The following is a 26,001-nucleotide window of genomic DNA, read 5'->3' on the forward strand; positions in this document are numbered from 1 at the left end:
TTATATATATGTGCTTATATAGGAGAAGGGCTCAATATTACTCTGCATTTTACTTTTTGAGATTAGGTCTATTACTACTTCTAATACTCACAGAATTTTAAGACTGTTGGACCAACAGAATTCTTCCTTTACCTATTCTTCAAGTGCTATGGTTACAGATGTAGGCTGCCACAGCTACCTTTTAATATGGGGACTAATCTAGGTCCTCCTGTTATGAAATACAATGGAGTGAGCAGGCATCCGGTGGGCCCATATCAAGGTATGTCCATGAATAATAACACCATGCAGCAGTTTTGGTTGAAAAAGAGTTTATTGGGGGAAGGGAGAAGAATGACCACCTAAGAAGGGGTAGAGGGAGATGAGTAGACATGTAGTCAGACAAACAGGCTGGAACAAAACCAAGAACACAGAAGGAATGGGGAGCAAAAACAAACAGAAAGGAGGAAAGACAGAATACTGAAAACATGCATACACATACACACACATACACACACAGAGAGAGAGAGAGAGAGAGAGAGAGAGATTGAGAGAGAGAGAGAGAGAGAGAGAGATTTGAGGTGATGCAGCCCACATCTGGTGCACCTGGAAATGGTAGGTGACTAATTAAGTCATTGCTAGGTCCCTGAGAGGAGTCTAGAGGAGTTGCCAGAAAGCTAACACTTTTTTGCTTGCGAAGCATGTGCATATCTGACTAAAATTTCTCCCCTGTCCTGATAATTTACTTTTGAAACACAGTTGGCCAATACTTTTCTTGCCAATTAGCAAATGCAACAATCAATGTTTTAGCATCTTTTGAGTAAAAGGTATTCCCTATGGAAGCTACTTAGTGATTGAATAAAAATCAGTCTGGTGCACATCTTTATTACAGAGAGCTATCCAAGGAGACTGACGATCTATACTACACAATTAACAGTTTGGTTGTTGCTAATACAAGATTTGCTTTCTGACAGTTCATAGTCTTAATACTTTTAAGCTGAGTTTTTACTTTGGGCACTTTATTATTTACAAGATATGTAATTCTTTACATGTTTAGAGTTAAGAAAAGATAGTTATTTCTTTCTAGAAAGTTTAAGTCAAATAAAAATAATTGAATAGAAGTCTATTGTGTTCTCATATAGTCATCAAGTAGAGCATCTGCAAAAGAAATTATAATAAAATAAATGTTACTTAATTGTTTTTTAAATATTGGACCTAAAAGTCCTAACAACTCTGTGTATATAACCATCAATTTACAAACAAGATCTTTTTTGAGATTATTAATTTAGTCAAAACATTTTTCTACTTCTTTTCCTCCCTCTAACATCTCCCATATATCCCTCCTTATTCTCCTTTAAATTCTTAGACCCCTCTTCACTAATTCTTATTATATGCATATATGCATGTGCATTTATATTATAAATATAACCTGATCTCTCTGTATAATGCTACTATACCTTTTAGGTTATGCTTTGTGAATTTGTTTGAAGAGTCATGTTTAGGGCATGTTGACACAATAAAATATGTGAAAATATTCCTTTCTTGTGACAGTGAAGAGATATGGTACATAACAAATCACGTTTTATTTTCTGAAGAGATTCTTATACAACTCTGTCTTTTTTTGCTGATTGTTTACACAGTTTAAGGTTCATGGACTGTTGGGAGATCTGACATGAATTTGATTTGATAGTAAGGTACCAGCTTGACCTTCCTTTAATCCTGGACTTTAAAATGTAAGCATGTCACATTTGTGGATTACCTGGAAATAAACAATGAAAGAAAATAATAAAAGAATATGATGCCCCTTTTTAAAATACTAGCTAGATAAATTAACAGAAAATTAACAGTTATATCAATGAATCTATATAATACAATTTAAGGTGTACAATCTGAGGATATAGTCTCAAAAAGTAAACAGAGTTTCACAGTATAAGTACTATAATATAAACTATTATTAAAAATGAATGCTGTTATATTTTGGAGCGTCTTTTGGGTATATGCCCAGTAGTGATATAACTGGCTCTTCAGGGAGAACTATTTTCAATTTTCTTAGGAACCTCCAGATCGATTTTCAAAATGGTTTTACCAGCTGGCAGTTTCACCAGCAATGGAGGAGTGTTCATCTTTCTTCACATCCTCACCAGCAACTGCTGTCACCTGCATTTTTGATCTTAGCCATTCTGATTGGTTTGAGGTAAAATTTCAGGGTCATTTTGATTTGCATTTCCATTATGACTAAGAATGTTGAACATTTCTTTAAGTGCTTCTCAGCCATTTGAGATTATTCAGTTGAGAATTCTGTTTGGCTTGGTGCCCCATTTTTTTAATAGTGTTATTTGGTTCTCAGAAGTCTTACTTCTTGAGTTCTTTGTATATTTTGGATATTAGCCCTCTATCAGATGTAGGGTTGGCAAAGATCTTTTCCCAATCTGTGGATGGCTGTCTTGTCCTATTGGAAAAATAACCGGGAAGTAGAATATCATTTGTGATATAAACTAATGGAATGATTTTTTTTAAAGAAAAAAATAAATGCTGAAGTTGGAAATAGGTCAACATCAATTATACTTAAAAATTGTAAAACAAAAAAAATTCACAAAGACAAAGAATCAGAAAGAATTACTGAAGAGCACAGATCAAGAATAAATATATGGAGACTGTTTACAGAATACCTTAACTGCATGTAGTTCCCCCCCCCCCAGGGTTAAGGTTTTTTGAACCCTATTTTCTTCACTAGCATGTCTATTGGTGTAATCCTTCCAGATCCTGTTTAGGCAGTCATGTGGATGTAACTTTATGGGAGTATATTCTGACATTTCTAAGAGATAAAATTTTATAACAAACTCCCTGTTTTTTCTCTGGCTCTTAGAATCTTTTCCATCCACATGGCTACGAGTCTTAGGTATAGAAACATACGAGTCTTAGGTATAGAAACTATGTTGTAGATATACCATTTAGAACTGGGTTGGGCTTCAAAATAGTTTTCTGAAATTGTTTTTGTCTCCTAGAAATAAATTTCATTTGTGAGGGGTGAAGAATACACTTCTCTGTGTGAGTTAGAGCAATTTTGAATGTATTAGGAACACATACACAAATAACATTATCAAAAATAGATACGTAAATATAAAAAATGTCATAAAGGTACATGGAAAAGTTTAGAATGAAAAATGGAAAGGGGAATGGTGTAATTATATCTTTATATTTTTAAAAAATAAATATGGAGTATAGCATTTGTCTCATTTGGAGGGAGTTTTACCTTTACAATATAAGGACCTCATCCACATGTTTTGAAGACAAAAGTAGCATCGAATTTATGATTTGAAACAAATAAGTTATTTAATTCAATATTTGTTTTGGAATCTCAAAAATGTATTAATATTTAGCCCTTCAGTTCTGCCATTTCTGTTTCATGGAAAGCAAATTAAATTGTTGTCTGAACAAACAGAACAACTATATCCCGAGAGAGCCTCCCTGATTTCTAGGATAGCTACAAAAAGGCAGCAAAGAACTTTAATGAATTCACTTCTCATCGGCTCACATACTGTGCCCTTGACACTAAATTTCCTGTTGTTTTTGTTTAGAATTTGTTTGAAGTTATGAATCCTTTGAGCATAGAATGGAATCTTTACTGCAAGGCATACATGGCATTACGATATTTGAAGAAGGAAAAATCCAAATTTAATATAATGTGAAGAAACAGTTTCAAAGCATTCTTAATAAAAAGGGTTTCAGAGGTCAGGGTTTTCTGTCAGAATTTAAAACAACTGTAATAACCAGAAACTAGATAGCAATATAAACATTATTCCTTGGGGAATGTATACATGCTTAAAATGAAAATGCTTGGATAGATACATGTTATTTCATAAGACTTAGAAAAGAAAGCATATGGCCAGCAGTATACCAAATGATTTACTCTATAGCAAGATCTGACTCATGAGCTTTCCACTTACTCTTTCTCACAGAGTGGTCATGGTCACGACAATATTTGTTTCTTAAAATTTTCTGCTACATTGAGTGAACAGAATGTATCAATGAACAAAGAAGACTGAAGAAGCTTCAAATATACTACTTCAGTTTTACTTACTTAAATTTAAAAGGAGAAACAGTTTGGTGCTTTCAAACTATGTACTTTTTCTTACATTTTGTTGCTAATTACTAAGAGGTATTTTATAACTCAAATATTTCAGAGCAATTAAAAGTAACATCACAAGCCCGGCAGTGGTGGCTCACGCCTTTAATCCCAGCACTTGGGAGGCAGAGGCAGGTGGATTTCTGAGTTCGAGGCCAGCCTGGTCTACAGAGTGAGTTCCAAGGACAGCCAGAGCTATACAGAGAAACCTTATCTCAAAAACAAACAAACAAACAAACAAACAAAAGAAAAACCAACAAAAATAATATCACAACCCCATGCTACTCACATACTTAATGTTATTGGTAAAAAAAAAAAAAAATCCATCATTCACATTCGACTAGCTACAGAAAATAGGCTATTCTAACATAGTGTGAGAATTAACACTGAGTTCAAGTGCTTTCACCTTGGGAGAATTGCTGAATTTATCTACATCAAAGTACCTTAAAAGGTAATCATACTTTCTTCAAAGTTTTATTGTGGATATTAAAAGCTATATGTAAATGATTAAAATATGCCTTTCACATAGAAAGGACACAAGTATAGCTTACACAGATGAGTTATGTAGTGATCTCAATTTGGGTAAGTTTAGGAGATGCTTTATAAAAAACTAGTGGTGCATAAATGTCTAGAATCAGACAATTAATTGATATGAGACAGAAATTTGGAGGCTAAGTATATGAAGCAAGGATAATAAATGTGGAGTCTTGCTACCTACTGATTTCTATGATGGACACAGCCCATCTTAAAAAGCCCTCTATCAAAGAACAGTGTTTTAATATTTTGATTTAATTTCATACTTATCTTTATTTTTAATCTTCTATCCATTATTATCTAGTGTTAAAAACAAGAATAAAAAGGAATCCTATACATCTATTCTAGTTCAGTCTATGGACAGAAAAACATGAGTAGACATTTTGTAAGTGCTAATTGTTTTAGAAAAAAAGTTTATAGTTAATAGTGATTAATATGCTCCCAAATCACACATTTCAAAGATTATTCACAAAGGAAATATTAACTAATTCAAGAAACATATAATAATAATATCAGCAAAGAGACTATAAGTCAAATGTTAACCAAATATTGGAAATATTTCTCTTTTTTTGCCATTGACTCCTTAGTTATATTTAGCCACTGAATCTTACAGAAGTGACTATCTTGACCCCATGTTTATTGATGAAGAAAATCTTCCTTAGGATCTCTTATTTTTTTTAAAAATTTAAAAATATTACCATTGTCATTTAACTTTATGCATATTTTGCTTGCATATTTGTCTATTCATGACATGTATTCCTGATGCCCAAGGAGACTAGAAAAGATAACTGAATTTCATATAACTAGAGTTACAGACAGTATGAGCTGATCCACTATGTGAATGTTTGGAAATGTACTTGGTTTTACAGCAAGAGTAACAAGTATTCTTGACTACTGAGTTCCAGCCTTTCTCCAAATGTTTTAATGTTTCATCATTTGATTCAGCTACTTTAAGGAAAAATGAAACTCTAGAATGTGCCAACTTCTTTCTGTGCCATAGAGAAACTTAAAGACATCTAGAGATCTGTGTCTATATATTGTAGGACCATAGGGATAAAAGATGCCACATATTTATTGCACATAGCATCTTAGGCCATCTTCTATACAGCATACTGTGGACAGTTTTAATTTTACTTTAGCTGATGAGGTTTGTTCAAGGTGGTTCTGTTCAAGGTTACTTCTCTGCTGTAGTGATAAAACACTGACCAGAGTTTTTAATTTTTGCAAATTTCAAAAGTTCAAGGTCTATGTACTGTGTATTCATGAAAATCAAAAGCAAATATTATACTTTTTTTTATTCCACAATGGGAGACGAACGACAATTACATTCAGATCAGAGAAAAACTAAAAGTCAACAGGGGAAAAAGAAGTCAACAGGGTCAAAAAAGCTCATCACCTGATTTCGTGCACTCATTAAGAATCATGTGGGCACTAAAGAATTAATAAACCATGCCACACCTCTGGCATCCACAACACCTATAGCTTTTCTAGTAAGCTCAGGGTGGCTAGACTCTACACTCTTCACCATCCTGGTAGTCTTCTGATAATGATCAGCTACAATATTGTAGAAGGTCCACTGCTACTGCTGCTATGCTTTCACTAACGCCTTCTTCTGGCTGACCTTCAAGGATGCTGACCATGTAACATGGTGCTGTGCCTCAGTTTCTTTCTATGTCCAATTACTTCCTGGAATTTTCCCAGCATCTAAGACTTTGTGTCAAAAAATTGTCTCTCTTGTACTTTTCTTCCACAGATTACTAATCTAAATATATTGAATGAATGGCCTCCCTTATAGTAATTGAGGAACTCTCATGCTTCCTTCTGAAATTCTACAAGCTAGCCTTCCATATTTACATGTCTTTTAGAATCCTTTGCTTCTGAGCTCCCATAGAGCAGCCCTGAACCTCTGAACATTAACTCTTTCACACTGTATTAATTTCTTTTCTTTCATTTTGATAAAACACCTTGACCAAGGCAATTCATAAAACAGTTGAAGGTTAGAGCTCATAATAGTTTGACAACATGACAGCAGACAGCAGGCAGAGCAGAGGGGACAGAAAGTTGATAGGGTACATCACCAATGACATACTTCATCCATCCAATAAGGCTGAGCTACCTAAACCTCCCAAACAGCATTACTAATTGAGCACTAACTGTATAAATGCCTGAGACTAGAGGGGTAATTTCTCATTCAAACCACAACATGAACCAAAGTTCCAAATTCTTTCATAGACTTTTCAGAAAAGAACACATTCAGGTCCATCATATTATACCATGCTTTTGACCAAAACAACTTCAGGAGAAAGTGCTTATTTGGGTTTACATGTTCATAGCATAGTCCATCGTTGAAAAACATCAGGACAGGAAACCAATCAGAAACATGAAATCAGGAACTAAAGCAGATATTTTTACAGGTTTGTTCTCTCTGCTTTGCATTCAGTTACATTTCTTAATCAATTCAGGGTCACTTGCACTCTGTCTGCAGACTCAGTAAGATTTCCTATCCTGACAATTCTACAGCATACTAGGTTTCTCCAGCCCACAGTTTTAAACTCTTCTGCATTTCTCCCACATCACAATTTCAAAGAACTAAGAATCACATGGTATTACCACAGTGATATCTTCACCTGCTTTTCCTGGAGACAAACTGTTTTTTAGCACCTAAATCAGGCAATTCTAAACCACCTGTTAAATCCAGCATCAGAGAGCTCCACACCTTCTTCTGACTCTATAGTCACCCCAACATGCATGCACAGATAAATACATACATACATAAGATACACTAAAATGCATTTTAAAGTACATGAAAAACACATGATTCTAAATAAAATTTTGTCTATATATTACAACACACTTCTATTGTGAATTCTTGTTTCTTCTAGGGAAATTTTCATGAAACATTTTCTTTATGTAATCCACTATTTCACAGTTTTTGATATAAACTTTTGAATTTTGATCACCATTTCACTTATAATCTGAAATCTAGCTCAGAATGTTTTAAAAACATCTTTAAAGTAGGTTTCCCAGGAGAGTATAAGTTTAAGTCAGCTACTTAAAAGAACCATGAATGATATCTTCTAAGCAATACTTTTACTTCACAGTCATTAAGATAGACAGGCTAAAGAGATTATTCAGCTGTGAAGAACATCTGCTGCACTTGCCCAGGAACAGAATTAATTCTCAACACAACTGACAGGTGTCTCATAGTTGTCAGGAACTCCACTTGCAGAAGCCTGGACAGCTTCTTCTGCCTCTATAGGCCCTGTATTCATATACATAAACCCACATGCAGAAAACACATACAAACATACAACTATAAACAAAATAAAATATATTTTCACAAGATAATTCAGGCAGGAGAGATGAGTCAGAAGTTAAGAACATTACCTGCTCTTTATAAGGGTCTGGGCTTCATTTCCAGCACCCACCTGGCAGGTTACAGCTATCTGTAACTCTTTTTTATTTTCCAGGGATCTGAGAGCCTTTTCTGGATTGCATAAGCATTAGGCATGCATAAAATGTAGACATGTATACAGAAACCCTTACCAATGGAAAAAAATAAACTAAGAACACAAAAAAGTAAAAGAAGAAATAGTTGAGAAGAGGACCAGCAGCAGTGGGAGGAACCAAGAGAGCAATGAGGGGGGATACTATAGGAGAAAGAGTCTAGGGTAAGAACAGTCAGCCCTGACTTGACCCTAAGCCTGAGAATAGGGACAAACATGCTTTAACCTGTAGCTCCTGAGACTTGGAAATCATTGGACTACAACTCAGCAAAACAGCAAAACCATATTCCTGCCACTCTTCTTTTCTACCTGCTTGGTACATACACTCCAAGAACCCTAGAAAATCCCATCCTTTTGCCCAGACTTCTGCTGTCTTTCTTCTCATTCAGAAGTTGCTGCCACTCTCTGATTATCACCATTAAATCTCCTCTGTGAGGTGTGAATTTGCAGTATTCCTTGGCTCCATGTGCCATAAAACAACTCTCAATTATAATTCAAATGCTATACACACACATATATATGTTATATATATATATATATATGTATATATATATGACATATATATCATATATATGTATATATATGTATATGACATACATATGTATATATGTATATCATATATATCATATGTCATATTATATATGATATATAATATATCATATATATATAATACATATATGTCATAATAAAGTGCAAATATCCTAGTAAAAAACATAATTGTGTGGCCTTTAAAAAATAAAATTAAAAACCTAAAATTTGAAATAACAAAATAATCATTTATTAATTTTCATTTTAGGATCAATTCACATTTAGGTAGAGTACTTGTCAAAACACAGAATTAGTTTTATATTTAGTTGACTTGTCTTTGAAAATACGATGTGAAATAATTTACTGGGAACCACATTTTTCTTCTACTGGATGCATACTATAATTCATTAATGTAAAAATGTCTAATGTGGAGAATGGATCTTAGAATTTAATTGCATATTTTCAAATTAACATTCATAATACGTTCAGTACTCGTGTGCTCTTTTGTAAATTAAATACCTAAAATTTACTACTTATAATTGACAATCAATAAATCTTCAGTAATGAATAAATATGTTTGATAATGACTATTATGTAACTAGATATTAAGTACAATAAAATGATGGATAATATTTCCTACATCCATGTCACACAACTTTATATTTCTCCTTCTGTTAATTTTTTAAATGGAGGTTTATATGATTTATAATTCCATTTCCCAAATGTTTCATTCATGATTAAACTTGTTTTGATACTTTAATATGTCTCAACATTCTATGTTGAAACACAGCACTTTTTAAGCCATTTGACCTATGGTAAAATGCCAAGATTGATTGTATTGAGAATATGATCAGCAGTTGTCAGACTTAGAGATTATGAAGCCAAGAAAAAAATGAAACATGAAACTCAGTGATATTGTGGTAAACCACAGCTTATTGACTATAGCTAAATCACATCATAAAACTGTCTTTCAAGCTTAAGAAATAAAAACAAATGTGCTATAACTAATTTTTCTCTGAGCGCAGTTTGTGGGACTATATAACAACTGTCCCTTGGACAAGTGATGTCAAATGAGCCTTTGTTTTTCTAAAAATAAAATTCGGTGATATTATCATTGAACTGCTGTTCAGTGAGAAAAAAATTAACAACATACAAATATTTTATATTTAAAAAGCTATTAGTATACAATATGGCAAATATATAGCTCAAACATAAATGAAAATTTGGTGTTAATACAGACAAATTATCGCAGTTTGAGAGAGGAACAAAATAATATCTTCATTTTGATAAAGATTGTTGGATAGAGGTAGTCAAAGTACTTCTCTGAAGAGAAGTACTGTAACAAATAAATTTAATGGACTTCAAATATGAATTGTTTTATGTATGAATGATTGTGAAATGCCAGTATTTGTATGAGCCAGACAGAAACCCTCATTGTTTAGCCGAATCATTCTTCATATTATCAAAAATTGTAACCTGAATTCTAGGAGTTTAAAAAAACAAAGAAGGAAAAAGAAAAAAAAAGTATTTTGCAAACAAAAAATATACAGGTTCCTTTTGATGGCAGCATACATACTAAAATTGAAATAATAGAGCAATGATTAATTTTTAATCATTAATCATTAATAATTAATAATTAATAATTAATAATTAATTATTAATTAATATATTTTATAATTATTTAATATTTAATATTTATATTAAATATAATATTTAATATATTATAATATATTATATATATTATATATATTATATATATATAATATATATGTTATATATGTTATATATATATTATATATATAATATAAATATAATATTCAATATTATATAATATTAATATAATTAATAATTAATAATTAATGATTAATAATTAATGAGCAAAGATTACAGGCAAATTAGTGAATTATTGCATATTTTTAAATGGATAGAGCAATTCAAGGCTATAAAACGGAAGTAGAATTTAAAACAAAACAAAAGCAAAACAACCAAACTGAGGTAAAACTGGAAATAAAATATTTAGGACTTCAAACAATAGTTTCAGAGGCAAGCCTCACCAGTAGAATATAAGAGATGGAAGGAAGAATTTCAGACATCAGAGACATAGTTTTAAAAAATGGATTCCTTGGACAAAGAAAATGTAAAACCTAAAATATCCCAGCACAGAATATAGACAAAACCTGGGAAACTAAATCTTTGACCAAATATTCAAATAATAAGATTGAGGAAACAGAAAATCCAGGTTAAAGACACAGAAATATTTTCAACAATATCACAGAAGAAAGTATCCAAATTTAAAAAACGATGGTTACAAATATACAAGAGCATAGAGAACATCAAATAGACTATATCAGAAAAGAAACTCAACTAGAAAACTGAAAATCAAGACACTAAGCATACAGAACCAAAAAAAAAAAAAAAAAAAAAAGATATTTTAAAACATTTATAGCTCCAAGGTAACATTATTATAGGCAGACCAGTGAGAGTAACACCAGACTTATCAGCAGAGACTCAAAAAGCCAGAAAGGCCTAGAAAAGTGTTCCACAGATTCTAAGAGACCAGAAATACCAGACCATATTACTATAACAAGGAAAACTTTCCATCATAATAAATGGATAAAATAAGACAATCTAAGATAAAAACAAATTTAAAGAATATCTATCTATAAATATAGCATTACAGAAGTGTTAGAATAAAAACTTCAACCAAAAGAGGTGAACAAACATAGGAAAACCCAGGGATTAAATAATCCTGGATCCCCAAAACTAAAAGGGGAACACCACACACACACACACACACACACACACACACAATACCACCACCACTACCACTACCACCACCACAGCTGCTGCCACAACCACCACCAACACTTCTAACAACAAAATAACAAGAATCACTAAATCAACAAATACTTCTTGTTGCTATATTTCAGTATAACAGATCTCTATTCCCTAGTACAAAGCCACAGAATAACAGAATTCAGGACCCATCTTTCTGCTGTCTGCAAGAAACACACCTCAGTGTAAAAGGATAGAAATGGAAATTGCAAGTAAGTGGACATAAGAAGCAAGCTGGTGCAGACATTTCATTATCTGAAAATGCAGAGACAAAAACTACAGACTCATAAAAATAAAATCCAACAAATGAGCATTTCAATTCTTAACATCTATTCACCAAGTACAAGGATACCTAGTTCATAAGAGAAACACTACTACGTTTAAACCACATATTTAAAGGCACACAGTTTTGGTGGAAACTTCAATATCTTACTCTTGCCAAAAGATAGGTCACCCAGAAAACAGCTAAATAGAAAAATGTTGGAACTAACCAATATTATAAAAATAAATTGACCTCACAGATTTATAAAACATTTCACACACACACCCAAAAGCTGTATCTTCTTTTCTGTAGCCCATTAAAGAATTGACAACATACTCTGACACAAAGCTAATATCAACAGATACAAGAAGATTGAAATAACATCCAGGATTCTATCTGACCACATCAAAAAATATGGATATCAAAACAACAGAAACAAACAAACAAATAAATAAACAAATAAAACCCTTACAAATCCCTGTAAACAGGACAACTCATTATTGAATTAAAAATACATTAAGACAGAAATTAAGAAAGAAATTAAAAACTTTCTAGATTAGAATGAAATGAATACATAGAATATCCAAACTTATGGAATACAATGAAGCCAGTTCTAAGTGGCAAGCCCATAGCACTAGTGCCTATATAATAAAAGAGGAGAGATTTCATACTAGTAACTTTAAAATATACCTGAAAGATCTAGTTCAACAAAGGAAATCAATTAAAAAGAATAGATAGATAGCAAGAAATAATCAAACTCGTGTACTAAGACAATAATATAGAAACAAACAAATAAAAATACAGAGAAAATCTATGAAGCAGATAATTAAATTTGAACAATGAATTTGAGAAAATTAATAAGATTAGTTCACTTGAGAAAATAAATAAGATTGTTAGAATTCTAACCAAATTAACTAAAAGAAAGAGAAAGAAGAACCAAATAAGAATAAAAATTAAAATGGAACCATCCAAATAGACACCAAGAAAATCTAGAGAACATAAGAACATACTTCAAAAGTATGTACTACATTAAATTTAAAGATTTAAAATAAATGGATAATTTTTCAATATATATCATATACCAATGTTAAATCAAGATCAAATAAACAGTTTAACAAGACCTATAATTCCCAGTGAAATAGAAATAATAATTAAATCCCCCAAAAGCCCATGAATAAATAGTTTTAGTGTGGAATTATACCAGACTTTAAAGTAGTGGTAATGAAAATACTTCTTAAATTATTTCACAAACTAGAAACAAAAGGTTCATTGTTTAGTTCATTTTACAGGTCACACTTACCCTGATACCCATACCACATAAGGAGCCAATAAAGAAAGAGAACCACTTACTACTTTCCCTTGTGAAAACAGATGCAAAAATACCCAATAAAATACTTGCAAACAGAATCCAAGAACATAGCAAGGAAAGAAATCATTCATCATGGTTAAGCTTCATCCAGATGTTCAGGCATGTTTATACATATGTCTATCAACAAATATAATCCATCATCTAACAAACTGAAAGACAAAAAACACATGATTGACACATTAGAAGCTTGAATGACCAAGGACATTATGATAGATATCAAAGGGACCTAGGATAAAACTAAATAATAATGTTAAGTAGAAAAAAAAAAAAAAAAAAGCAAGTAGTAGCAGTATAATGATTCCCTTTACTCTGCTATACTCATAGAACAATGTTTCTTGACCATCATCAGAGAAGCTTCTTTCTGCAGTAGAAAAGGACAAATACAGAGTCCCACAGAAAGACATTAAGTAGAGAGTGAGAGACCTTGGAACACTCATCCCTAAATGGCACCTCTCCATCAAATCACTCTCCTCAGGGCTTTATTAACCTTGCAGAAGAAGAGGCAGATAGAATGTAAGAATTAGGAGAGATGGAGGATGGCAAGAAAACAAGACAGAGACAGAGTTAGGAGTAAATTCAGACAGAAGAGAAATAGAGATGAACTGGGAGAAGTGCAGAGAGAAAATCAAATCAGGATGTATTACGTGATAAGAAAAAAACTATTTTCAATAAATGGAAAAACTATATAGGTATTGCATTTAAATACAAGTATTCTGCATTGTAAATTGACCATAAGAGGATTGTAGAGATCTAATCTTCAAATCCTTTATACAAAAATAAGTGAAAGGTCTTTGGAGAAAAAAGAAAATCACTCAGGGTATTGAGTTAAATCTATGGTAATTTTGAGTCTTCAACAATGTTCATCATATTATGTAAAATTCAAAAGAAAAAATCAGAAATTACAAAAATGCAAACAACTTTGAAATACACATCTCCATTTTATTTAGAAGATGAGTCCCAACAGTTCTTATAGATAGGAAAAGAGGCAGAGGCAGGTGGATTTCTGAGTTCGAGGCCAGCCTGGTCTACAGAGTGAGTTCCAGGACAGCCAGGGCTACACAGAGAAACCCTGTCTCAAAAAACCAAAAAAAAAAAAAAAAAAACTTGCTGGCCAATATTGATCTTCTAATGAAAGAATATTGCAAGTTGCCTATGTACGCTTTTCTGCAAATTCGAGTGTAGTTTCCTGTTATGGCTTTCAACATTTTGTAATTTTAGGATTTTCACAAAAACAACAAGCTACTCAGCCATAACATATATGCAGAGGACCTAGGTCATAAACCTATAGTCTCCCTGATCTCTAAAAGTTTCATCAATCCCTGTCAGTTGATTCTGTGGGGTGAGTCCTCCTGGTGTGTCCCTGAGACCTCTGGTTCTTCAGATCCTTCATCCCCCTCCTCCACAGGGTTTTCCAAGTTATGCATAAAGTTTGGCTGTGGGACTCTGCATCTGCTCCCAGTAGTTGCTGTATGAAGTCTTTGTGGTCTCTTTGATGATGTTTTTGCTAAGTTCTGGTGCCAGTACACTCTTCAGGCAGGACCATTTGTAGGTCAAAGATTTTGTGGTTGGGCTGGTATTCCAATCCCTCACTCAAACTTTACCTAGTTGGAGCAGATGGTTAATTCTTGTGATCAGTTACAAGAATTATTTGGAATTTTTTTTATTCAATACTTCAACATCTTGACAAATATACATCTCTCTTCTCACTAAAGAAATCAGTGCCAGCAGGCCCTGCTGATAGAAAAAAATGTAGATATTAGCCTTTTAGTTAAAGAATATTGCATGTTACCTGTATACATTTTCCTGTGTAATTTTCATTGGCTTCTAGCTCTGATGCCACCTGTGGTCATGTGTCTGCTTCAAAAACATCTATCAAACTAGAAAAAAAATACTATGCTCAATTTTCAATTTTCCTATAGTTGTTATTAAATGACATCTGGCCAGCATGAATATTTTTTCAAGTCATGTGTCTTCTTCCATTCTAATAGAAGAATACACATTTTAGTACTACCACATTTAAGATAAGTGAATCATAGTAAAAATTAGTCACTTTCAATATCTGTATTATCTTACTGTTGACTCAGAAATAGGTGAACAGTACAATTCTGATTGGTGTGAAGAGTTGCTATTCATCAAGGCCTTCTTAGAGTCAAGGGCAACAGGGGGCGTCAACTATCTTACCTGCTTGTAAAAGCAAGTGAGGAGTTTGTTTGTGATGTCTGGCAATCGAGCAGCCATTGCTGATATTAAAAGAAACTAAGTTGTCAAGGAGAGAAGTCAGAGAGAGGAGCAGTGGTTAGGTTATTAGTGAAATGTCTGTACTACTCAATTCAGCATCTTCTCAGACAGACTGAATCCTGCTCATGAGAGAAGGGATTCATTATTTATGTCAGATAAACCTGAGCTATAGTCAAAATCATGTTTCTTGATGTCATAATGCTTCAATCTTAAGTGTGTATAAATCGTCTGTTCTCTCCTTGTCATAGTCACATGAAGGGCCAGCAGAGTGGTTTCCTTCTGAAAAAATCAAATAAAATTTAGGGAGGAAGTGCTAAAGGAGCACTCTGCACAGGAATTTTATTATCAATAGACCTCTTCTGGTCTAACTGATGAAATCACCTGCTCAGTCTATTTGAACCACTATGGTTCAAGCTTTGTTTGTGCTGAACTAACTTCAGCTTATTTAATCACTGCTCATAAATCACACTTCTGTATTGTATAGGACACTTTCATTTTTTTCTGCATTCATCTTAAAATGTAAACATTGACAAAGAAGGAACTTAAAATAGTTTAAAAATATTTCTGGTAAATTTCAAAGTAATCTAAACCTGTCAAGAGAAAATCAACACTCTTTAGTGAATTTGTATAGGTATTCATACAGCAGGAATCATCAGAACTGCCAGGATAATCATGTATTGTGAGGGCGGGGTATGAAAAAATAAACCCAGAACTAACCTTTATGAGAAAGAGGGGTAAAAAGAGTTGCTTTTATAAAGAACACTTTGGCATGAGTTTGTCCAATGAGAAGACTTTACAATAAAGCCAAGAACTTAGTAAGTAGTCTCTTCCAAGGGCCACTGGTTAACAGTTCAATGACATCTCCATCATTTAACAGTATTCTGAATTGTTATATATAGTTTAAAATGTTCATAGTATAGGAGATTATATAAAATCAAGAAATTTATTTTATCATTTTAATAATTTTGCAAAACAAAAGAAAATTACAGTATGATTAAACATGTAAGAGAATTCCCATCTCAAAATTATCAATAATCTTGTCCTTCTCATGTGAAATGTATTTTTTATTTTGAGACAATCACTTATTAATGTGTGCCTGCTTCCATTAATTTTCAATGATTTTTTGAAAGTGCATGGATTTTATTTTTTACACTAGAGGAATAATCTGTTAGTCTTGTTTAATACTTGTTTTTATTAGAAACACATTTAGCAGGTTTTGGATGTGTGTATAACAATGGTCAGTGTTCCTGGACACCATACAGCAAAGCAGACACTGAAAATGGAGGTTGCTATTCCACATTAAAATGGAATATTAAAATAGTATTCTAGAACACAACCTCATCAATTGTATCATAGTATTTTGATCAACTGGGGGATCATATGTATTGATCCTATTGAGAGCTCTAAACAAAATATAGAAAATTATGCAAATATCTGTATGTTTCAACCATAATGTCATGGTAAAAGTATGTGGTTTAGTAGCACAGTACCTTTAGTGATATATCAAATAATATGGAAAAAACAGCCACACATCTACTAATTTTTTTTTAGTGTCAAAGATAAAAGATAAAAGGTGTTTTAAATGTCTGAAGTAAATGATATCAATATATTTGTACTTTATATTATTGACAGATTACAAATACACTTTCTAAGTTTTTGCCCTGACTCAATAAAACAAATTAAAATTAGAAAACCAATATTTTCCTTACCATCACTGTTTGGAATGATTTTTGACTTATGTCTGAGACTTCTTCAAATCATTAGTTTCTGTAATTAGACTCTCTTGGATGCAAAGGGGCTCTATCCGTATCTGGATGTTCCTATTATATAGTGTTCAGGTTCGAAAATATTTCTAAGTCTAAAATTAACTTTATATACAAAAGCAGGAAGCATAAAAATATGTATCTTGTTATACTGAATATAAATATTCAACTTCAGTTGACATTAATATATGGATTGGGAAAATCATATCAAGCCCCATTCCTAAATGAGAGCTACAGGCAATTAATGGCTTCTAAGAGAGAAAGATTCAGGATTCTTCAGTTTGAGCCCTCTGAGAGATTAGAAAACTCTCAAATGGTCAATTTCATGCATGTGATTATGAACAACAGAAAGCAGACTTCACAATATGGGTGAATGTATGTGTGTGTGTGTATGTGTAAAAATAATTATAGAAGTCATGAATTTGAAAGGTAGTGATAGGGACATGGAAAGAGTTGGTGTAGGAAAAGTGTAAAGTACAAATTATGTGAACACAGTATTCACTCATGTACAAAGTTCTCAAAAATTAAATATGTAAAAAAATTGAATTGATATTCCATTGGTTCAATTAGTAATATACTTGCTAACATTAATTGGCATGTTTGGATCATATAATTATAATGCTTTTATTTTTATATTTTCTATAAATTTCTTTATATTTATTCTGTCATATATTACATCACTACTACAGTTTACCTTCCATCTACTTCTCCCATTCCTTCTCCCCCCCCCAGCTCCCTTCTCCCCCAGAGCTACTACTTTCCTCTAAGAGAAAATCAAACTTTCTAAGAATATCAATTGAACATGGATGTAGAATTGGTAAAGATCTCTTCCCAACCCATGAGTTGCTGTTTTGTCCTATTGAGAGTGTCCTTTGCCTTACAGAATGTTGCAATTTTATGAGGTTCTATTTGTCGATTCTTGATCTTAGAGCTTAAGCCATTGGTGTTCTGTTCAGAAAATTTTCCCTTGTGCCCAGGTGTTTGAGGCTTTTCCCCACTTTCTCTTCTATTAGATTCAGTGTATCTGGTTTTTTTTGTGGAGGTACTTGATCCAGTTGGACTTGAGCTTTATACAGGGAGATAAGAATAAATCAATTTGCATTCTACAACATGTTGATTGCCAGATGAACCAGCCCTATTTGTTGAAAATGCTGTCTTTTTTGCAGTGACTGGTTTTAGCTTCTTTGTCAAAGATCAATTGATGATAGGTGTGTGGATTCATTTCTGGGTCTTCAATTCTATTCCATTGACAGTCCTGTCTGCTTCAGTACCCATACCATGCAATTTTTATCATGATTGTTTTGTGGTACAGGTTGAGGTCATGGATTATGATTCCCTCAGAAGTTCTTTTATTGTTGAGAAGAGTTTTCACTATCGTGGTTTTGTTGTTGTAGTTATTCCAAATTAATTTGAGAATTGCTCTTTCTAACTCTATGAAGAATTGAATTGGAATTTGATGGGGATTGCATTAAATCTGTAGATTGCTTTTGGCAAGATGGCCATTTTTACTATATTACTCCTGCCAATCCATGAGCACAGGAGATCTTTCCATCTTCTAAGGTGTTCTATGATTTCTTTCTTCAGAGACTTCAAGTTCCTGATGTAGAGATATATCATTTGTTTAGTTAGAGTCCCACCAAGTTATTTTACATTTGTTTGTGACTAATGTGAATGGTGTCATTTCTTTAATTCCTTTCTCAGCCCATTTATCCTTTTAGTATAGGAAGGCTACTGATTTATTTCAGTTAATTTTATATCCAGCCATTTTTCTGAAGTTTAGGAGTTCTCATGTGGAATTTTAGTGATATTTTGATTTTTTTTCCCTTTACAATTTGTATCCATTTGACCTACATTTGTTGTCTAATAGCTCTAGCTAGAACTTCCAAGTACTATATTGAATACATAGGGAGAGAGTGGGCAGCCTTGTCTAGTCCCTGATTTTAGTGGGATTGTTTCAAGTTACTCTGCATTTAGTTTGATGTTGGCTACTGGTTTGCTCTATATTGATTTTACTATGTGTAGGTATGAGCCTTCAATTCCAGATCTTTCTAAGACTTTTAACTTGAAGGAATATTGAATTTTGTCAAATTCTTTTTCAGCATCTAATGAAAGGATCATGTGTTTTTTTTTTTTCTTTGACTTTGTTTATGTAGTGGATTATGTTACTGCATCCCTGGGATGAAGCCTACTTGATCTTGGTGAGTGATCATTTTGATGAGTTCATGGATTCAGTTAGCAAGATTTTTATTGATTATTTTTGCATCAATATTCATAAAGGAAATTGGTCTGAAATTCTCGTTTTTTCTTGGGTCTTTGTGTCAGTTTATCTGTAGCTTCATAGAATGAATTGGGTAGTGTTCCTTCTGTTTCTAGTTTGTGGAATAATTTGAAGAGAAATGGTATTAGGTCTTCCATGAAAATCTGATAGAATTCTGCACACTTGCTCCATCTAGTACTGGGCTTTTTTTTTTTTTTTTTTTTTTTTTTTTTGTATTATAGGACAGATTTGATGGCTTATTTGATCCTGATTTAACTTTGGTACCTGGTATAACCCTAGAAAATTGTCCATTTCATCCAGATTTTTCAGTTTTGTTGAGTATAGGTTTTTGTAATAGGATCTGATCTGATGATTTCTTGAATTTCTTCAGTTTCTGTTGTTATGTCTCCCTTTTAATTCTGATTTTCTTAATTTGTACACTGTCTCTGTGTCCTCTGGCTAAAGGTTTATCTATATTATTAATTTTATCAAAGTACCAGCTCTTGGTTTTTTTTTTTTTCTTTTTATAGTTCTTTTTGTTTCTATTTGGTTAACTTCAGCCCTGAGTTTGATTACTTCCTGCCATCTACTCCTCTTGGGTGTATTTGTTTTCGTTTTGTTCCACAGCTTTCAGGTGTGCTGCTAAGCTGCTAGTGTATATTCCCTCCAGTTTCTTTTTGGAGGCACTCAGAGCTATGAGTTTTCCTCTTAGCAGTGTTTTCATTGTGTCCCATAAGTTTTGGTATGTTGTGACTTCATTTTCATTAAATTCTAAAAAGTCTTTAATTTCTTTATTTCTTCCTTGACAAAGTTATTATTGAGTATAGGATTGCTCAGTTTCCATGTGTATGTGGGCTTTCTGTTGTTTTGTTTGTTATTGAAGACCAGCCTTCATTCATGGTGATCTGATAGGACGCATGGGATTATTTCTATCGTCTTGTATCTGTTGAAGCCTGGTTTTTGACCAATTATATGGTCATCTTTGGAGAAGGTACCATAACGTGCTGTGAAGAAGGTATATTCTTTTGTTTTAGGGTGAAATGTCATATATATAGTGTGTGTGTTTGTGTGCATGTGTGTGTGTATTTGTGTGTGTGTGTGTGTATGTGTGTGTGTTAAATCTATTTGGTTCGTAATTTCCGTTAGTTTCACTGTGTCTCTGTTCAGTTTCTGTTTCCAAGTTGTGTCAATTGATGAGAGCGGGGTGTTGAAGTCTCCCACTATTACTGTGCAAGGTGTGGATGTGTGCTTTCAGCTTTAGTAAAGTTTCTTTTATGAATGTTAATGCCCTTACATTTGTAGCATAAGTTTTCAGAATTGTGAGTTCATCTTGGTAGATTTTTTCTTTGATGAGTATGAAGTGTCCTTCCTTATCTTTTTTGATAACTTTTGGTTGTAAGTGGATTCTATTCTATATTATTCTATTCTATATTATTCTATATAATGGCTAATCCATCTTATTTCTTGGGACCATTTGCTTGGAAAAGTTTTTTCCAGCCTTTTACTCTGAGGTAGTCTGCCTTTGTCACTGAGGTGAATCTCCTATATGCAGCACAATCCTCGGTCCTGTTTACGTATCCATAAAAGTTTATGTCATTTTATTGGGGAATTGAATCCATTGATGTTAAGAGATATGAAGGAATAGTGATTGTTGCTTCCTATTAGTTTTGTTGTTAGAGGTGGAATTATGATTGTGTTTTTGTATTTCCAATTGTTAACTCTGTGCCAGCAGAGAATTAAGTGCTGGCAGGATTCCAGTATTTTCATTTCTATATTCTATCACCGGGTTTCCTGTCTTATAAATGTTTGTTCCTCCTTACCTGCCAAAGGCAATTTAGAATTATATTAGAGGTTGCCTAGGTATTTATTGGTTGGAATAAAGACCAGAGAGCCACTGTCTGGGCAGGAAGTATAGGACAGAAAAATCAAGCAGAGAAAATGACTCACAGAGACAAAAACAGAAGTAGGAAAATCATGACTGGTCATGGAAACAGACATGGACCACATTGGAGTAGAAAGGTATAGAGTTAGCCATGTGACAAACCATCACTGTATAGTTGAGGCAAGTTTAATAAGCTAGTTGGGGAACTGACCCAGCAAAAGACCTAAGCTTTAAACTATAATAGAAGTCTTGTGTCTTTATTTATACCACTTTTGAATCCAAGAAAGTCCTGCTTGGATTCAAAAAAGCCATTTGAGCCCTGTTAAATTAATTCTGTGAGCCATTTTCTTGTTTTGCTTTCAACCCCTCTGGCTCCTACATTTTTTTTCTACCACCCTGCCCTCATCCTGGGGTTTCCCTGAGCTCCACTTAATGTGTAGGTCTCTGACATTGCCTTTATCAATGAGTGCTAAAACCTCTCTGATAATGATTATACTCAGTTCCAGTCTATGAGTATAGAGAATATCATTAGGAATCATTTCATAATGTCACTAACATTTTTTGGGGTACATGTCTTGGTCTTGTTTGATTCTTAGTCCCTAAAGCCTCTGGTTCTTGGCACTCTGGCATGAGCCTCAAGATGAACCAGCCATTGGTTAACCACTCCCACAGGTGCTGCTGTTTTGTCCTTCTGATTGTGTCCTTTGCCTTGCAGAAGCTCTTCCATTTTATGAGGTTCTATTTATTAATTATCAATATTAGTACCTGTGCTATTGGTGTTCTCTTCAGGAAGTCATCTCCAGTGCCAATGAATTCAAGGATTTTTCTCACTGTTCCTTCTATTAAGTTCAGTGTACTGGTTTTATGTTGAAGTCTTTGACCAACTTGGACATGAGGTTTTTTAGTGTAATAATTGTGGATCTTTTTCCATTCCTCTACAAGCAAATATCATTGGATCCACACCAATTGTTGAAGATGTCTTTTTCCCCACAGTATATTTCCAGCTTCTTTAAAAACTTCAAAAACTAGGTATTCATAGGTATATCAATTTACATTTCGATCTTTGATTTGATTCCATTGATCAAGCTGTCTGTTTTTATGACAGTCCCATGTAGTTTTTATTACTATTGCTCTGTAATACATAAAGCTTAAATCAGGAATGGCAATACTTCCACCTTTTCATTTATTGTTCAGTATTGTTTTAGGTATCCTAAGGTTTTTGCTTTTCCATGTGGAGTTGAAAATTGTTCTTTTAAGTCTGCAAAGAATTGTTTTTGGAATTTTGATGGAGATTGATTGAATTTGTAGACTGCTTTTTGTTAGGTGGCCATTTTTACTATGTTAATTCTACCAATCCATGAGCATCAGAGGTCTTTCCATTTTCAGATATCTTTTTAAGTTTTTTTCTTAAAAGGCTTGACATTATAGTCATACAGGTCTACCACATGCTTGGTTAGAGTTATCCCAAGGTATTTTATATTACTTGTGGCTATTGTGAATGGTGGTTTCCCTGATTTCTTTCTCAGTACATTTGTCATTTGTATAGAAGAGTGCTACTGATTTTTTTTTTTTTGAGTTAAGCTTGTATCCAGATACTTCAAGTACTATATTGAATAAATATTTAAATTTCTTAGCAACCAATTTTTTTTTATTAATTGTAGGTTTCATTTACTTCTTTTAAAATGTACATATTTATTTTTCAATAATTTATTGTTCACATTTGATAAATTGAAGTGGGTGTTTTGATAGATTCTTAAGCTCTTTTTTTCTTTCTAAGAGAGATTGCTGTTACTGAACTCATTTTAATACTGCGTAATTGAACTATACTCTTGAGCAGGTATTATACATTGATTTGTGGTAAATTAGGGAAGTTGGGATGATTTACTTGAATTCACCTTTTAAAAAGATAATATTAACTCATCATAGTAAGGCTTGACCTATATTATCTAAAACCAAACCCCAACAGAGTTAATTAATTTTGGTTTTTTTTTCTAAAGTTGAGAAAACCTTTCAACTGAAACTCAATATTTTAAATATTTAATGCAAATTTAATATTAATCTAATGATTAATTCATGGGCATTAAATATTCACTATAAAGAAATGTTAAGTAAAATGATATCACTATTTTCTAATTTTATAAATATGTTTATTTTCTAATTATTAGTACATGACTCACAAAATAAACTGAAGGATTCTTAAACAACAGGATAACAGATGTTTTGTTTCACATTACCAAACAAACAAAATCTGGTAAAAACATTTTCCAACTAGTAAAGCTTTTTCTCACTTTTAAATGTAGCCCCAAAATTCACATCATCTTCAAAGAACCTAACCGTCCCATTAAGTGGAGTTAAAGTGCCAAGTTTTGTATTGATGGCATCTTTTCCTCGTATGTTTTCTATGTAGGGTTACTCAACTGATTTTCACAATCCCTCTCATGTTCTACCATGTTTTTCCATTCTGTAGTGAAGTCTTTACAAGCCAGCAGCCCCTTAAGATTGCATGAGTGAGTACAGTCTGCATGAAACCAATTCTTCCCACTAATACTTGTTCCTGTTGTTTCCCTCACTATGAGGGAAATGATATATTTTTCTTTTTTTAACCTCTTAGGTATTCTTCCATCATTTCCTCTCTTCCTCACTTCTTCCCTTCTTCATCTTTCCCTTCTTCCTTCCTTTATTTTTTTCTTGAAAGTGTTAGTTGATATTTTCAGAATGCTTACTCTGAGAAAATCACCTATTTCTATTCTACTAAAAATTAAATCTGACAAAAGGAGTAAGTTGAAGTAAGAATTGCAAAGAGAACTTTAGAGATGTACTGTATGTTCTCAATGTTAAAGAGATGATAAACTCTAGAATACACTCTGTCTCTTTTAAAGACATAAAAGGGGCCTCTGAACTCGACCCTTGGATTTTTAGCTTAGTGATTGAGTTGCACACATACATATTTTCAGAGAGAATTTCTTTGCATTTATTTTCAGAGAGAAAAGCCTGCACAAGAGAGACATAGAGAAAGCATACAATCTTTGCTTTTAAATAATGTTTATACTGAGAAGTTCTGTTAGAAAAACTGAATTCTCATACTTTCTGGTTTTCCAAAGGATCACCTTGATTTGCTATGAATGTTTAGTTATCTGCTCATAAACATTCTTGCAACCCTGCCCTAGACCTAGGGAGGTTTGATAACCTCCTGTGTGGGTCGAAATGGGATGCTGTATAAAAAGAGCTAACTTGGCCATTTGAAGTAGATTCATTTCAGTTTTTCTTCTTAGTTTTATATAGAAACATTATTCTGATTGTATAAATGTAATGGAGAATACATTTCTTAAATATTTCAAGAGTATGTAAATCTCCTTATAATAAATAAAAGGGTCACTCTCCCTATATTAAACCTATACAAAAACATATATTGAAAGAAGCATAAAGTCACACAACACTCTGTGTTTACTGATTAGAAGTTACCATTTTGGATCAATGGCCAAAGTAGCCAAGCTTAAAACCCAGTTGACAACAATGAATAGCATGACTACAAGCTGAATAGAGACGTTGTCCATATACAGAGTCTTCATTTTAAAACCCATGGTGATAACAATAGCTCCCTGTAGTGACTTGCCAGAGCAATAAATGCCCATGCATGGATTCTGGTAAGCAGTTAATGACAGCTTTATAATCAGATAGTATGTTAGAAGCTAGCAGATAATGTTCATGTGTTAGCTTTATACTTCTTGCCTATTCTGGAACCTTAAAGAAAAACACTTTATAAGAAATTAATCACTCTAATTTTCTGTTTTCTTTCTTGCCATATCTACATGATATTTTTTCCAATTTCAACCTAAAAACAGTATTTTTGCTGTTATTTGCTGAGTATTTCAACATGACATTTAAAAATGATTTTCATATTATGCAAAATTATTAGGCAAATTAAGATAGAATAAAATTCCTCAAAATTTCTATAACTAACAGCATGAGTTTATTTTGAATGATTTTTATAATATATTTGAATTCCACTAATTCACAACAATTACAAATCAATTATATATTGGAGAAAATCCTATTACTTTATAGTACTGACATAAATAAATTACTACTAGCTAGGTGGCAAGATCTCAATTCATTATAACTACAAATAAGCTTTAAATATGCAGTTATATATCATTTCATTTTATATAAATACATTAAGCTTTAAAATAATTAAAATATTTAAATATACTTATGGAAACTTCTCACAGGGATTTTTAATAAACATAATTACATGAAATAATACTTATGCTTCTCAGTAATGTTATTACAGAAATAAGGATTACTTCCAAGAATCCTTTTAGTTGGTTCCTACAAAATTCTAAGTAACTAAATTAAGAGTTCATAATGGCATATTATGTCACAATTCCATTTGGCCCCAAGAAAGTAAATATGGTCCAAATAAAAAAATCAAAGATATATGAATGAATTTTAGTAAATCATCTTGCTTTGAAGCTAGCTGGAGGGTTATTGCTCTAATTTTATTCCAGCCTCCATCATGGCAAAGGTTAAGAGGAAAAAAAATTAGTGAAAAGGAATTCCAGAGTTTTTAATCACTATGCAGTATTGATTTCTTAATTAATGAAAGGGTCTCTTTCAGAGGCATCACGATTAGACCTTTAGTTGTTGTTCATTTTATTATTGTTGTCATTACTTTCCATTGTACATATTCATTGTATGGGACATTGCATTACATGGTGATCCATT

The sequence above is a fragment of the Arvicanthis niloticus genome, chromosome 16, assembly GCF_011762505.2.
Source record: "Arvicanthis niloticus isolate mArvNil1 chromosome 16, mArvNil1.pat.X, whole genome shotgun sequence".
Lineage (NCBI taxonomy): Eukaryota > Metazoa > Chordata > Mammalia > Rodentia > Muridae > Arvicanthis > Arvicanthis niloticus.